General features: G+C 30.3%; 1 protein-coding gene across 1 annotated transcript in view; it reads left to right on the top strand.

Annotated features, from left to right (window-relative positions):
• Positions 1-13,780, top strand: part of LOC126890551 (uncharacterized) — a 201,386-nt gene that overhangs the window by 68,114 nt on the left and 119,492 nt on the right. The gene's annotated exons all lie outside the window — the stretch shown is intronic.

Here is a 13,780-nt window from a genome sequence, read left to right as displayed (position 1 = left end):
GCTATTAGTCACATATGTATAGTCGCCATTTTGAATGCCCGCCATTTTTGTTAGAGAAACAAAAACTGAGATAGTCTCGTATCTAAATTTGAACCTTTATATGTGTAGTACCTATATGTGCAGGGCCCCCGCTACCATATGTGCAAAGTGTGCAATGCACACGGGCGCCATCCTTTAGGGGCACGAAAACCCAGGGTAAAAATTGCAAAAACTTTGAAAAAAAAAACAAACAAAAAAAAACAAAAATTTATTTTAAAATAAATGTTGAGACATTAAATAGAATTACGTATAAATAGAAGAAAAACATGAGAAAAACAGAATACTTCGGCCGTATAATAATTAGAGGACCTAAATTCCATCTACTTCGCCTTATAATACAAGAACAAGTGGAGAGAAAGAGATGGATTGGTCGAAATTCACTTTCATGGTTGTGAAAAAATATTAGATAAAGAAGACGAAGGTATAATAAATGCACACAAAGTTTTATTAGTATGTATATCATCCAGTTACTGCCGATTCCTATATGCAAGACCATGTCGGAAGTCAGGCATTTTAATTTATTTTGTTATGAATTTATTATGTTTGTTTCAATTTGATATTTTAGTCTACAAATAATAGTCCATTTACTCACGGTTTTTGCTGTGAATTTTAAAGAACCGCTTGCATTGACATGAAATACACATTGGCATACACATAATACACATAGCTAACAAGTCAAAGAAAAAAGTGATATTGTGCCGATGTGTACTTTTGCACTGGGGGTGGTTTCCACCCCGTCTCGGGGATGAAAAACATACGTTCAAAATAAGCCTGGAATTGGATAAACTGAGTAATTCTAAGGAACTTTGTTTCTATAGAATTTTTTCACTAAGTTAATAATTTTCTAGTTATTTGCGAGTGAATACAAAAACCCTGTATTTAGACGGTTTTTCTCAAATATCTCAAAATGTAAGTATTTTATCAAAAAAAATGCTCTTATCAAAAAAATATCTTACAAAAAGTTTAAAAAATGGCTGGCATAATATGAAGTCTGTAAACCCAGTAGAAGCACAGTTGAGCTAATGAAAAGTAGGTTGTTATTCTTCAAATTCCAAATCGAATATTTCAACGTGAAATAACCAAAAAATGAAGCACTTTTCAGGGAAATCTCATTAAAACTTCTTTAAAGTGTTTCAAACAAGCTTTATATTTTTGTTCTTTAAAAAAGTTTCTAGCATCAAAAGTAAATAAGTTATGCTCAAAATAAAGTTGGTCCCTTTTTTTGGTAAAAGAAATCTTTTGGACAAAATTTTTTTATCTTGAAAAAAATTGCTTTTTTTAAATAGCTTTAAAATTATTGGTGATAGCAAAAATCCCAAGCAGTAAAAAATGTAGGTTTTTCTATTCTGAATATTTTGGATTTTTTGTTTTCCTGTAAAACAAACATTTGGTAAGATATGACCCGTGATTAACGACTCGTTCAAGCCCTTTTAACTAGAACAGCCTTTTCAAAAAAAGCACTTTGTACCGATGAAACTTCAGATCATATATAAACAATACATAAGTAACTTGAAGTGAAGCGGTAACGATTAATTTCATTTGGGACGCTAATTAGGGGATAATTTTCACGATTTTTTTTTTATCAAAAAAGGGACCATCATTATTTTTAGCGTAACTTACTTACTTTAGAAGTTAGAAACGTAAAAACAAAAAAAAATGTTTCACTTTCACTTTTTTATAAGCTTTATTTTTGGTAAGAACATTTTGTTCGATAAAATACTTACTGAACTTACTGAAAGAACTACTTATATAGAACAAAAGTTGCTTAAAATCAGTAATTTCATTCAGTTCCTTTTTTGAACGTTTCTATGTTTTTTTTTACCCCCGAGAAGGGGTGAAACTTACATCCAGGGCAAAAGCACACATCCGCACAATATCACTTTTTTTATTTGACATGTTAGGTATGTGTATGTCAAATTCCATGTCAATACAAGCAATTCTTTAAAATTCGGAGGTTTTGCAATATTTTTACGGTGAGTGACTGGACTATAAATATTACTTCGAAAGTTCAGTTTTTTGCTTTATTTCAAGCACCTACCTACCTACCTACCTACCTACCTTCAAAAAATAAATAGAAAAACATTATCCAAAATGCCTTAAGGGGCGCCAAAATCCTTTTTTGCACACTGGCGCCAGTAACCCTTACGGGGGCCCTGTATATGTGGTCCAAATTATATGCTTCTACCATTAAATGCACAATAATTCTTATAATATTTTCACGAATCTGCCGTATATAGGTACATGTGAAGATACGTTTTGCATTTATTAAATGGTAATTAACATAACTAAAAAGTTAAAAATATTTCCTAAAAAATATTTATACGCTCTTTTTAATGGCCGTATTAACTTTTTGAAAAACTAATACAGACAGGGTGAAAGAATTGAAAAAAAAACAACATATTTTTACATAAAAACCAGGAAAAACACAACTTCTGGTAAACCTATTCTTCCGGTTCAAGACCTCGATCTTTTACATCAAAAAATAACCTATATACCAGATTTGTTTGAAATCTGAAGTCTCGTTCAAAAGTTATCGTGCTATTAGTCACATATGTATAGTCGCCATTTTGAATCCCCGCCATTTTTGTAAAAGGCAAAATCTGAGATAGCCTCCCATCTAAATTTGAACCTTTATATGTGCTGTATATGTGGTCCAAATTATATACTTCTATCATTAAATGCACAATTGTTTCACATATCGGCTGCACTATTATATGATACTTTAAAACATCGCATTTGGAAAAGAAATCCCATTCCTATGGTACAGGGGGGCTAATAATAGCAGCACAAAAATTTCATTCCACATGCATATTGTATGCAATATTTTTGTCCGTGAGTATATACCTATGTATAACCTATAAAAATTTTGGTTTGATCTATTTTGAAGTCTATTAAACGGGTAAAAATGCAGAAAAATCTGAAACAAATTAGAAATATACTTAGTTTTTGATAAAATACATACAATAAAAAAATTATACTGCAGCATCTTCTAAAAAAAAATTGTAGCGGTTTTTACTGTAATAACTTATAATTACAAAGAAACTAGCGGTTCGTATTTATATACGACTTTATTTATATAACTGTACAGACGAATTTATTTTTACAGACTAACTACTAAAAATTCCATCCTTATTTATATTGAATACAAAAATACAAGCCATGTTCTTGAACGTTCCAGTAAAACTGAACCGCCCAACTTTAGTAATGCGTAGGCAATCTTTCTCGAGAAATCTTTTCCTCGCTCGTCTGATGAGTCATCCTTCCAGATGTCTCCATACGTGAGTTACTGTCGAGACGGAACCTGTTATTTGCGGTCGGTAATTCGTCACAATATACTTACGTTCTGAACTAGGATCTTCCCTTATTACGTTCCATTTTGATATTTGGGCTCTATTTGTCTTGTTTCTCTATTCGTCTTGGTTATTTTCCATGGCTATGATTTTGTTTCCTGCAAAATAAAACCTTAAATCTGACATATCTGATAACAAATAAATGTAGAAAGAGTAATATTTTGTAAACCCTCAATTTTTTTCTAAGCAGTATTTCAATGTACGCCTCTGCTCACAATAATCTGAATCGAGCTTCGAGAAGCGGGAGACACAATACGATATGGAGCTTTTCATTGCGACAACAATACATACATCTTCTTCGTATCTGATTGGCTGCACCGCCATGACGAACTGAAACAAAAGAATAATACTTCCAGGCGGTGGTGTAGATTAGAAACATTTGTTGATTTTGATATTATATTCCGATGATAACAGTTGGGCTATGTATTGTTACTTTTTTTAATTATGTTTTTTATATCTTTTCGGGATATAGGGTATTTATTATTAATACGATTTTTTATTAAAATAACTTACAAAATTTGTCTATATCAATAAATTTATACATATTATTGTTGCTGGATCATGTAAATGTGTATTATCATCATTATTATTTTCTTTGCATTTATCTATCTATAGGTATTATATACCGATCAAATAAAATTACAATACATGTAAATCAAAATGTAATTCCGTACAGGTTGGAATAAATTTTTTATCAAAGTCCAAACAAAAGATATATTCAAAAAAGTATATGATTCATATGAGGGGATCATTGTTTAAATAATTACAAATATGTAATTTTTGCAAAAAATTTACTTTTTTAACTGCTGCGGCAATTCTTGTTTTTATTAAGGATTTTGCAATTTTTTTCTGCAAAGATTAAGAAACAGTCTGTTATATAAGACTTACTAAATTAAATTTGCCCCCTAATTTATTTAAATAATTGTAAATCAAAATTAAAAAACAAGTTTCCAAAAAAATGTTATTTGCAATATAAATAGGCACTGTAAAATATTTTATTTTGCAGAAAAAGTTGCACTACGATATCACTATAAATCAAAAAAAAATTTGTTGATAAATATTGAGTAGTTTATGAGATATTTAATTTGTTTATAAAAAATTACCATTTTTTCAATCGCAAAAACGCTGTTGTTGCCGACAGAGTATACAAGTTTTAAGGTCTCATTTATTTTGTTTATATGCATATTTTCTATAAATGTATTGACAAATCAAAATTTCAATTAAACACCCCTCCAAAATGGCGTTTGAAAATTGGTGTAATTTGTTTAAAACTTATTTTTTTAATATCATCGCCAGGATTAAAGATTTTAAAATTGTTTTTCGATATTCATATTATTGGAAAATTTAGACATACATATCCACAAAATAATAAAAATTTTCTAGGAGAATTTTTGACCGAGATAGCTTTTCCCAGTTTAAAAATTCATAATTTGTTTATTTATCAATATTGACATTTAAAAGTACGTGACTACATTTATTAACCTTAATACTTAACAATGTCATTTATACACATAATGAAAATTGTAGATAATAGACCGGGCAGTATCGTCGCCCCCGTTGATTCGATTTTTTTGCACAAACTTACTCAAAAAGAGGTCCTTATAACATATCCACAGGGTGCCGGGCGGTGCCGTGGTCGAAAAATTTTTTAAACAATTTTTTTTAAACAAATTCACAAAAATAATTTTTTTATTTCCAACAATTTTTTTTAGATAATTTGGGTCATTCTGAGCAAAAAAGGTCTCCTGTCATTTTTCTCTAAAATTGACTGTTGTCGAGTTATACGCGATTAAAAATTTGAAAAATGCGAAAATGGCCATTTCAAAGCTTCATAACTCGATTAAAAATGATTATTATGAAATTCAAAAAGTGACAAAACCAATATTCAAATACCTTCTTCAACGTCCTGAAGAGATTTTTGCCACTATTTTATTACAAAGCTGTTATTTTTAGTTATTAACAATTAGCGGTATAGTCCAACTATATCGTCGCCCCCGTTAGCGGAACTATTTCGATTCGATTTTTTTGAACAAACTTCAAAAAGAGGTCTTTATAACATATCCACAGGGTGCCGGGCAGTGCCGTGGTCGAAACATTTTTTAAACAATTTTTTTTAAACAAATTCACAAAGATAATTTTTTCATTTCCCACAATTTTTTTTAGATAATTTGGATCATTGTGAGTAAAAAAGGTCTTTGGTCATTTTTCTCTAAACTTGACTGTTGTCGAGTTATACGCCATTAAAAATTTGAAAAATGCGAAAATGGCCATTTTCAAGGCTTCATAACTCGATTAAAAATTATTACTATGAAATTAAAAAAGTGACAAAATCAAGATTCAAATACCTTCTTCAACTTCCTGAAGAGACTTTTGTCACTATTTTATTACAAAGCTGTTATTTTTAGTTATTAACAATTAGCGTATAGTCCAACTGTATCGTCGCCCCCGTTAGCGGAACTATTTTGATTAAATTTTTTTAATAGTAAGTTAGAGTAGTTAGTAGTAAGAGTACGTTTTTAAACTTACTCAAAAAGAGGTCTTTATAACATATCCACAGGGTGCCGGGCGGTGCCGTGGTCGAAAAATGTTTTAAACAATTTTTTTAAACAAATTCACAAAAATAATTTTTTCATTTCCGACCATTTTTTTTTTTTAGATAATTTGGGTCATTTTGAGTAAAAAAGGTCTCTGGTCATTTTTCTCTAAACTTGACTGTTGTCGATCTTCTTCAACGTCTTGAAGAGATTTTTGGCATTATTTTATTACAAAGCTGTTACTTTTAGTTATTAACAATTAGCGCTATAGTCCAACTGTATCGTCACCCCCGTTAGCGGAACTATTTCGATTAGATTTTTTTGCACAAACTTACTCAAAAAGAGGTCCTTATAACATATCTACAGGGTGCCGGCCGGTGCCGTGGTCTAAAAATTGTTTAAACAATTTTTCGACCACCGGCCGGCACTCTGTGGATATGTTATAAGGACCTATTTTTGAGTAAGTTTGTGCAAAAAAATCTAATCGAAATAGTTCCGCTAACGGTTGCGACGATACAGTTGGACTATACCGCTAATTGTTAATAACTAAAAATAACAGCTTTGTAATAAAATAATGACAAAAATCTCTTCAGGACGCTGCAGAAGGTATTTGAATCTTGATCTTGTCACTTTTTAATTTCATAATAATTTTTAATCGAGTTATGAAGCCTTGAAAATAGCCATTTTCGCATTTTTCAAATTTTTAATCGCGTATAACTCGATAACAGTCAATTTTAGAGAAAAATAACAAGAGACCTTTTTTGCTCAAAATGACCCAAATTATCTAAAAAAAATTGTTGGAAATAAAAAAATTATTTTTGTGAATTTGTTTAAAAAAAAATGTTTAAAAAATTTTTCGACCACGTCCACCGCCCGGCACCCTGTGGATATGTTATAAGGACCTCTTTTTGAGTAAGTTTGTGCAAAAAAATCGAATCGGAATAATTGCGCTAGCGGGAGCGACGATACTGCCCGGTCTAAGAATATTTTTAAAAATGATGATATTCGTTGCACCTTAATGAAAACTTTTTGTCTGAAAATTGGCGGAGGAGTAGTTTCCAATATCTCCGGTAATAATGGGCCAATTTCAATGTTTTCTTTTAATTTGGGTTAGCATATAAAAATAATAGCATCTGCATGGCCCTTTTTGCCATAAATAATCATTAACTAGTTATAAACAATTTTTTTTCAATTTTTTTTTCTCTAGTATTGTGATAAATAAAAGTTGGCACCAAAGATAATCACAAAAGAGGATTAAAACAAATTTTTATTTTAAAAATTTACCAAAATAATAAAATTTTGTTCAAGAATCATAAAAACTTTTTTCTTTGTACAAATTATTGGCAAAATCTCGCAAAGATAATGTGAATACAAAATATAATATATCAAATATAATATACAAAATATAATACATATTATAATGTATATAAATAAAACCTCTATATAAATAAATGTATATAAGTGAATATAAATTATCAAATATACTTACCTATACACAATTAATTTTTAGTGTATTACCTGTTAAAAAGATTATAAAATTAAATGTAAAATACGTATATACAGAGTGGGCCAAAGAAAAGAGTCCGCCTCGATATTTGGCAGTATTTATTAGATTTTAAAGAAATGTCAAAACACGTCGATTTTTGATCTAGAGGGAATAGGGGTCGTGTGCTAGCTCATTCGAAAGGTTGCACAATTCTCTGTTCAGTAATATTAACGTTGGCATAATTATTTATACCAGGGTGTCCAAGAAAAATTATTTTGAATTAAATTAATTGACGCAAAAAGAAGAATGTATGTAATTTATTTAACTCAAAATACATTCTACTGCTGACAGAAAACAGAAAAAAAAGTTTATTTGATAAATAAACATTGCTTGTTGCTTAAATTCAATATTCAATCAACCGAGAGGCATATGGGTGGCAGCTTGAACATTGAAATTAAGAAAAAAGTAATGTTTATTTATCAAAAAACATTTTTTTTCTTTTGTGACAGCAGTAGAATGTATTTTGAATTAAATAAATTACATACATTTTTCTTTTTGTGTCAATAAAGTAAATAAAAAAAATTCTTGGACACCCTATATAAATAATTATGTTATTGTTTATATTACTGAATAGAGAATTGAATAACCTTTCAAATGAGCTAGCACACGACCCCTATTCCGTATTTAAACATATGGGGTGGGGGAAGTTGAAGGGAGGGGGTTGACAAATGACAGATGTATGTACCGTAAAAATATGTACCGTAGATCAAAAATCGACTTGTTTTGTTATTTCCTTAAAATCTAATAAATACTGCCAAATACCGAGGTGGACCCTTTTCTTTGGCCCACTGTGTATATTTTAATATTGTACAAAGAAAAAAGTCTTTAAACAAATTTTTAATGCCAATTCACTATTATTTTTTTTATAAAAAATCTTTTGTGTCAACTTTTATTTATAACATCTAGAGAAAAGAAAATTGAAAAAAAGTTGTTTAAAACAAATTCACGAATATTTATTGTTAAAAGTGTCATTTCGACGTTACTATTTTTCTAAGCTACCATAAACTAAAAAAACATTGAAATTGGTCCATTATTAACGAATATATTGCAAAGTACTACTGCACCACTCTTCATGCAAAAAGTTTTCAGTTAAGGTCGCTACGAAAATCAGTATTTTTTAAAATATTCTAAAATTTTACCTCTGTGTATAAATGACATTGTTAAGTAGTAGGATTGATAGATGTACTCACAAACTTTAAAATGTTATTATTGATAAATAAACAAATTATGAATTTTTAAACTTGGCGAAGCTATCTCGGCAAAAAATGGATCTAGAAAATGTTTTTCTTTTGTGTCAAAAACTACCATGAACACGAATATTGAAAAATAATTTCAACATTTTTAATCCTGGTGATGTTATTAAAAAAATAAATTTTAAACAAATTACACCAATTTTCAAACGCCATTTTGAAGGGCTGTTTAATTAAAATTTTAATTTGTCAATACACTTATCGAAAATATAGATACAGGCAAACAAAATGAGACCTTTAAAACTTGTATACTCTATCGGCAATAACGGCGTTTTTGCAATTGAAAAAATGGTAATTTTTTATAAACAAATTAAATATCTCATAAACTACTTAATATTTATCAACCAATTTTTTTGTCGATTTATAGTGATATCAAAGCGCAATTTTTTCTGCAAAACAAAATATTTTATAGTGCTTATTTATATTGCACATAATATTTTTTGGAAATTTGTTTTTCAATTTTGATTTACAAATATTTAAATAAATTAAGGGTCAAATTTAATTTATAGCAGTCTCATATGAAAGACTGTTTCTTCATATTTGCAGAAAAAAATTGTAAAATCCTTATTAAAAACAAGAATTGCCGCAGTAGTGAAAAAAGTAAATTTTGTGCAAAAATTACCAATTTTTAATTATTTAAACAATGATCCCCTCATATGAATCATATACATACTTTCTTGAAAATATCTTTTGTTTTAACCTAAATTTTAATAAAAAATGTATTCCAACGTGTACGGAATTACATTTTGATTTTATTTCATTTTATTGGGCTATTACTATATGCGGGGTCGGCTTCCCTAATTGCATTTCTACATAAGTTTCTGTCTTGGGTACCAATACCAATATCAAATTTCTTTACCAAGATATCCTGCCTAAGCGTCTCCCCCAAGTGTTCTTTGGTTTTCCTTTCTTACTCATGACCAAACCATCTTAACCTATGCTACCTTATTTTGGTGTAAATAGGTGCGACCCCTAGACTTACCCTAATATACCTATTTTTAATTTTACCCTTTTTGTCACTGACCGCTTGTCGATCGTTGGCTCTCATGTTGAACAGCATATTAACAATCATTGTCTTATTTACAGCCGCACGAAATAGTTCAGTGCTAGTTTTCTCAAACCATTGGCGAAGGATTTTAAGCCAAGAAGTTGTACGGCGGCTCACACTTCTTTTTCCCATTATTTTACCTTGCATGACAAGGTGAAGTATGTCATATTTTTCTCGGTGACGCATTATATGATCAAAGTATTCCAATTTGCGCCTTTTAACCGTGTTCAGTACTTCACAACTGTTATTCAAACGTTGCAAAACCCTTTCGTTTGTGACTCTTTCTACCCAACTGATCTTCAGAATACGGCGGTAGATCCACATCTCAAATGCTTCTAGGTTTTTCAAAAGCGATTCTCTCAGGGTCCATACTTCAACCCCGTAAAGTAGTACTGGGAATATAATATAACATCGAACCATTCGTATGCGAAGTTTCAAATTTAGATTATGACTGCACAGTAGTGATGTTGAAAAAGTAACTATTCGTTACAAAGTACTCGTTACTTACGAATACCGAAAGTAACGATTACTATACAGAGAGGCAAATCATTACTTTGATTACTCTGATTCCTTCGTTACTTCATACCAATCGTATTAGAGCTAGTAACGACCATTGTATCTACTTTGATTACTCTGATTACTTCGTACCAATCGTATCAGAGCGAGTAACGACTATTACATCTACTTTGATTATTCTCTTTACTTCGTACTTCGTAGAGGTCGCTATTATATCGGAATACCTATACAAAATACCTACCTACTGAGAAATACGATTCTAGAAATGATTACCGGTACTCAAATACAAAAGTAACAAAAGTAATCATAGTAATCAAAGTAACGAATACTGTAAATGATTACTTTATACAAAATACCTACCTACTGAGAAATACGATTCTCGATATGATTACCAGTACTCAAATACAAAAGTAACAAAATAATCATAGTAATCAAAGTAACGAATACTATAAATGATTACTTTATTCAAAAGTAACGATTTTGAAACTTGGTGAAAATTATTTTATTAAAAATAACCCCATAATTAGATAAGGGGACAAATTCTAAGCAAAATTTTTTATATCAAGTTAATACAATACATCAAAACTTTTTGAGTTATTAGAGATCAAAGATATTAATTTTTCGTGAGAAAGATGCACGTTTTTAACCGATTTTTCTTAAATAACTCAGAAATTATAAGTTCTTACAAAAATGTTACTATTATCAAAATTGAAGCTAATAAAAAAATGAAATAAACTCCTTACTAAAAAAACCTTTTAATGTTAACTAAAAGTGAGTTCTAGGTAATTGAATGTATCTTTTTTCGGCGAGCACCCAAATCTAAATTAACAAGCTTAAATTACGGGAAAATTATGCATTTTATAACATAAACTTATTAACTATTTTTGACTGTACTTAGATATATCTATCAAATGAGATCCCGAACAAGTTGATAGCGTTAAAATGTCTGCTACAAAAATTTTTAAAACTTTATCTTTTAAAAAATTTTCCAAAAAATGTTATCATTTTTTTTATAACTCCGTTAATTTTTAAGACATCAGGTGCACCTAAAAAAAGGTTTGAAAGATAATTCCAAAGACTATTAAAACTCGTTAAATTTAATCTTTTAAACCCCTTACTTTTTTAAAAATCAAAGGTTAAATGGCCACGGTTACATGGTTCTTGCAGCAAAATTTAGGCTTTAAATGTTTCTATCTCGGTTATTTTTCACACTACAGAAATAGTAAAACAGGTAAAATATTTTATGTAGAAAAAACTAAAATTTAGTTATGTATTATTTTTTACGCTTATGAGTATTTTTGGAGTTATTGTCAAAAGAAAATGAAAATGACGATCATTTTAAAAATTCTGATTTTTTAAATTATACCTTTTTTTTCAAAAATATGCATTCTAAACCGGTGAAAATTGTTAAAATCATTACTTATGCTAATACAAAGAAAGTTTTGAGAGGATTATTATAAAGTTTAATTTTTGTGGAAATTTTACCAAATCATTTTCAATCCACAAAGTTGCTACGCCAGTTAACTGATCCTGTTTCATTTTAGATCTCATAGCATTTTTTATGCGAGAAAGAAAACTAAAGAATCTTTTCCCTTTTTGCGACTTCCACCGGTAATGTGCAAAATATTCTTGACGCTATGACGACGTGAAATAATGATTCCAATTTGGGATGTTTAATTTTATTAAATAAACCTATTGGAGAAAGTTGAGATTCACAAATATTCTCTTTGTATATCGCTCTATCGCTCTATCTTTTTTCTTTGTATTGTTATCTTCATCTCAGAATGTCCATAACATGTTAAATAGCGAATGAATTTCAATTGCTGCATTAAATCTTCTAATTAAGTTGCTTATTATACAATCTATGACAATACTAAATATTTCACAGCGAAATATTGCGTCGGGCTCAAAATAATTATCAGTCGCCTCAATACTAGACCCTATATTTCAAAATAGAGGTAAAGGTCATATTAAATATAGCTGAGTATTAACTAAACGCATTATGCACATAAAGTGAGGAGCAAAAAAAAACAAGAAAAATTACATCTCTGGTCTGGTCGACGCCGGGCCCCTTACATTGCCGGTCTCCGGTAAAATGTACCGGCTGTATCCCCCTCTCGGCGGGCCTGGTGACAATATATAGCCTTGTCGAACTCCACGCTTGATTTTTACTTCTTCAGAGCACTGATTCCCAACCCTAACACATGTAGCCTTGCCCCAATGCTAATTTGCGATTATTCTAATGTCCCTACCGTCCAGACTGGTAGTCTTGAGAGTAGGTATGTAACATTTTTTCGAACTTGAGGAAGACCAGAAGGAAGAACAAGAAGAAGAAGATCTTTGAATTAGAACTTGGGTTGCAAATACAGTGCATCACGCGTTCCAAGGCCGCAATGAAAACCGAATTGAGTAGGTACTTGAGATTATTTCCTCAATTTTTCTATATGTTCTTTGATGAATTATTCTGGGACAAGTTTTCAATCCATGATCATTAGGCTGATGGTGCGATAGTCGCTGCATTTTGTGGCTCTGTGTTTTTTTTTGGTAGTACAACAAATGAGGATTTAAGCCAATATTTAGGAATTTTTTTCTAAATTGGAAAGAAATCCTTTGTAAAAGGTATAAAATTTTTTTATTGAAAATCCCTTAAAAGGGCTACATCACAACAAAACGTTTTCGATTTTTATAAAAAATCATCATCAGTGTTCGATCTAAAAATAAGTATAACCGATTTAATGAATATAAAGTTATTATTTAAATTTTGACAAAGGTTAGAGCAAGTTGGTTATACTTACAAACTGGATGCTAGCTGAGCCACAAAAGAAAATATCTGGGTAAAAACCCTTTACATATAATATAGATGCCTTAAAAGTGCATACTTCGATAAAAAGGCTTGTGATGGTCACATGGCAAACAGGATAATGCCCTAAGGTAAGGTATACAGGTTTCCCAACACGTGGGATCCAAATTGAGTTGATCACATTTCAATGACTTAATGGCAACTCCAATTTAATGGCAAAATTTTATACCTTTTACAAAGGATTTCTTTCCAATTTTGTGATTGATGGTATACAGCCAACTACAGGAAAACCTTTTCTTTTCCTTGTGGATTTCTCTAAATTGTTTTCTAACTGCATAATCTTTAGTTCCGTATGTCATATCCAGTCTTATAGCTGCTTTAACCATAGTTGCTTTATAGAACTTTCTCTTCAGCTTCATTGGAATTTTTCTGTCACACAACACACCACTCGTTTTCTTCCACTTCATCCATCTAACATCCTAATTCTACTGCATGCATCTCCATATATTTCCCCATTATTCTGCAATAAAGATCCTAGGTACCTACTTAAAACTATTAAATACTTTTCATCTACTCTTCATTCATTCTGCCTTCACTCTGTTGGTTCAGGTGTTAGGTTTGTAAATCCTTACCACGCACAAAATTATTTTAGCGTATTTTGTGAAAGTCCTATGTGATGTTCTGGATGTTTTTTGAA

This window comes from Diabrotica virgifera, chromosome 1, assembly GCF_917563875.1.
Source record: "Diabrotica virgifera virgifera chromosome 1, PGI_DIABVI_V3a".
Classification (NCBI taxonomy): Eukaryota; Metazoa; Arthropoda; class Insecta; order Coleoptera; family Chrysomelidae; genus Diabrotica; species Diabrotica virgifera.
The sequence above is the reverse complement of the archived record's forward strand: the minus strand, read 5'-3'. Positions and strand labels throughout refer to the sequence as shown.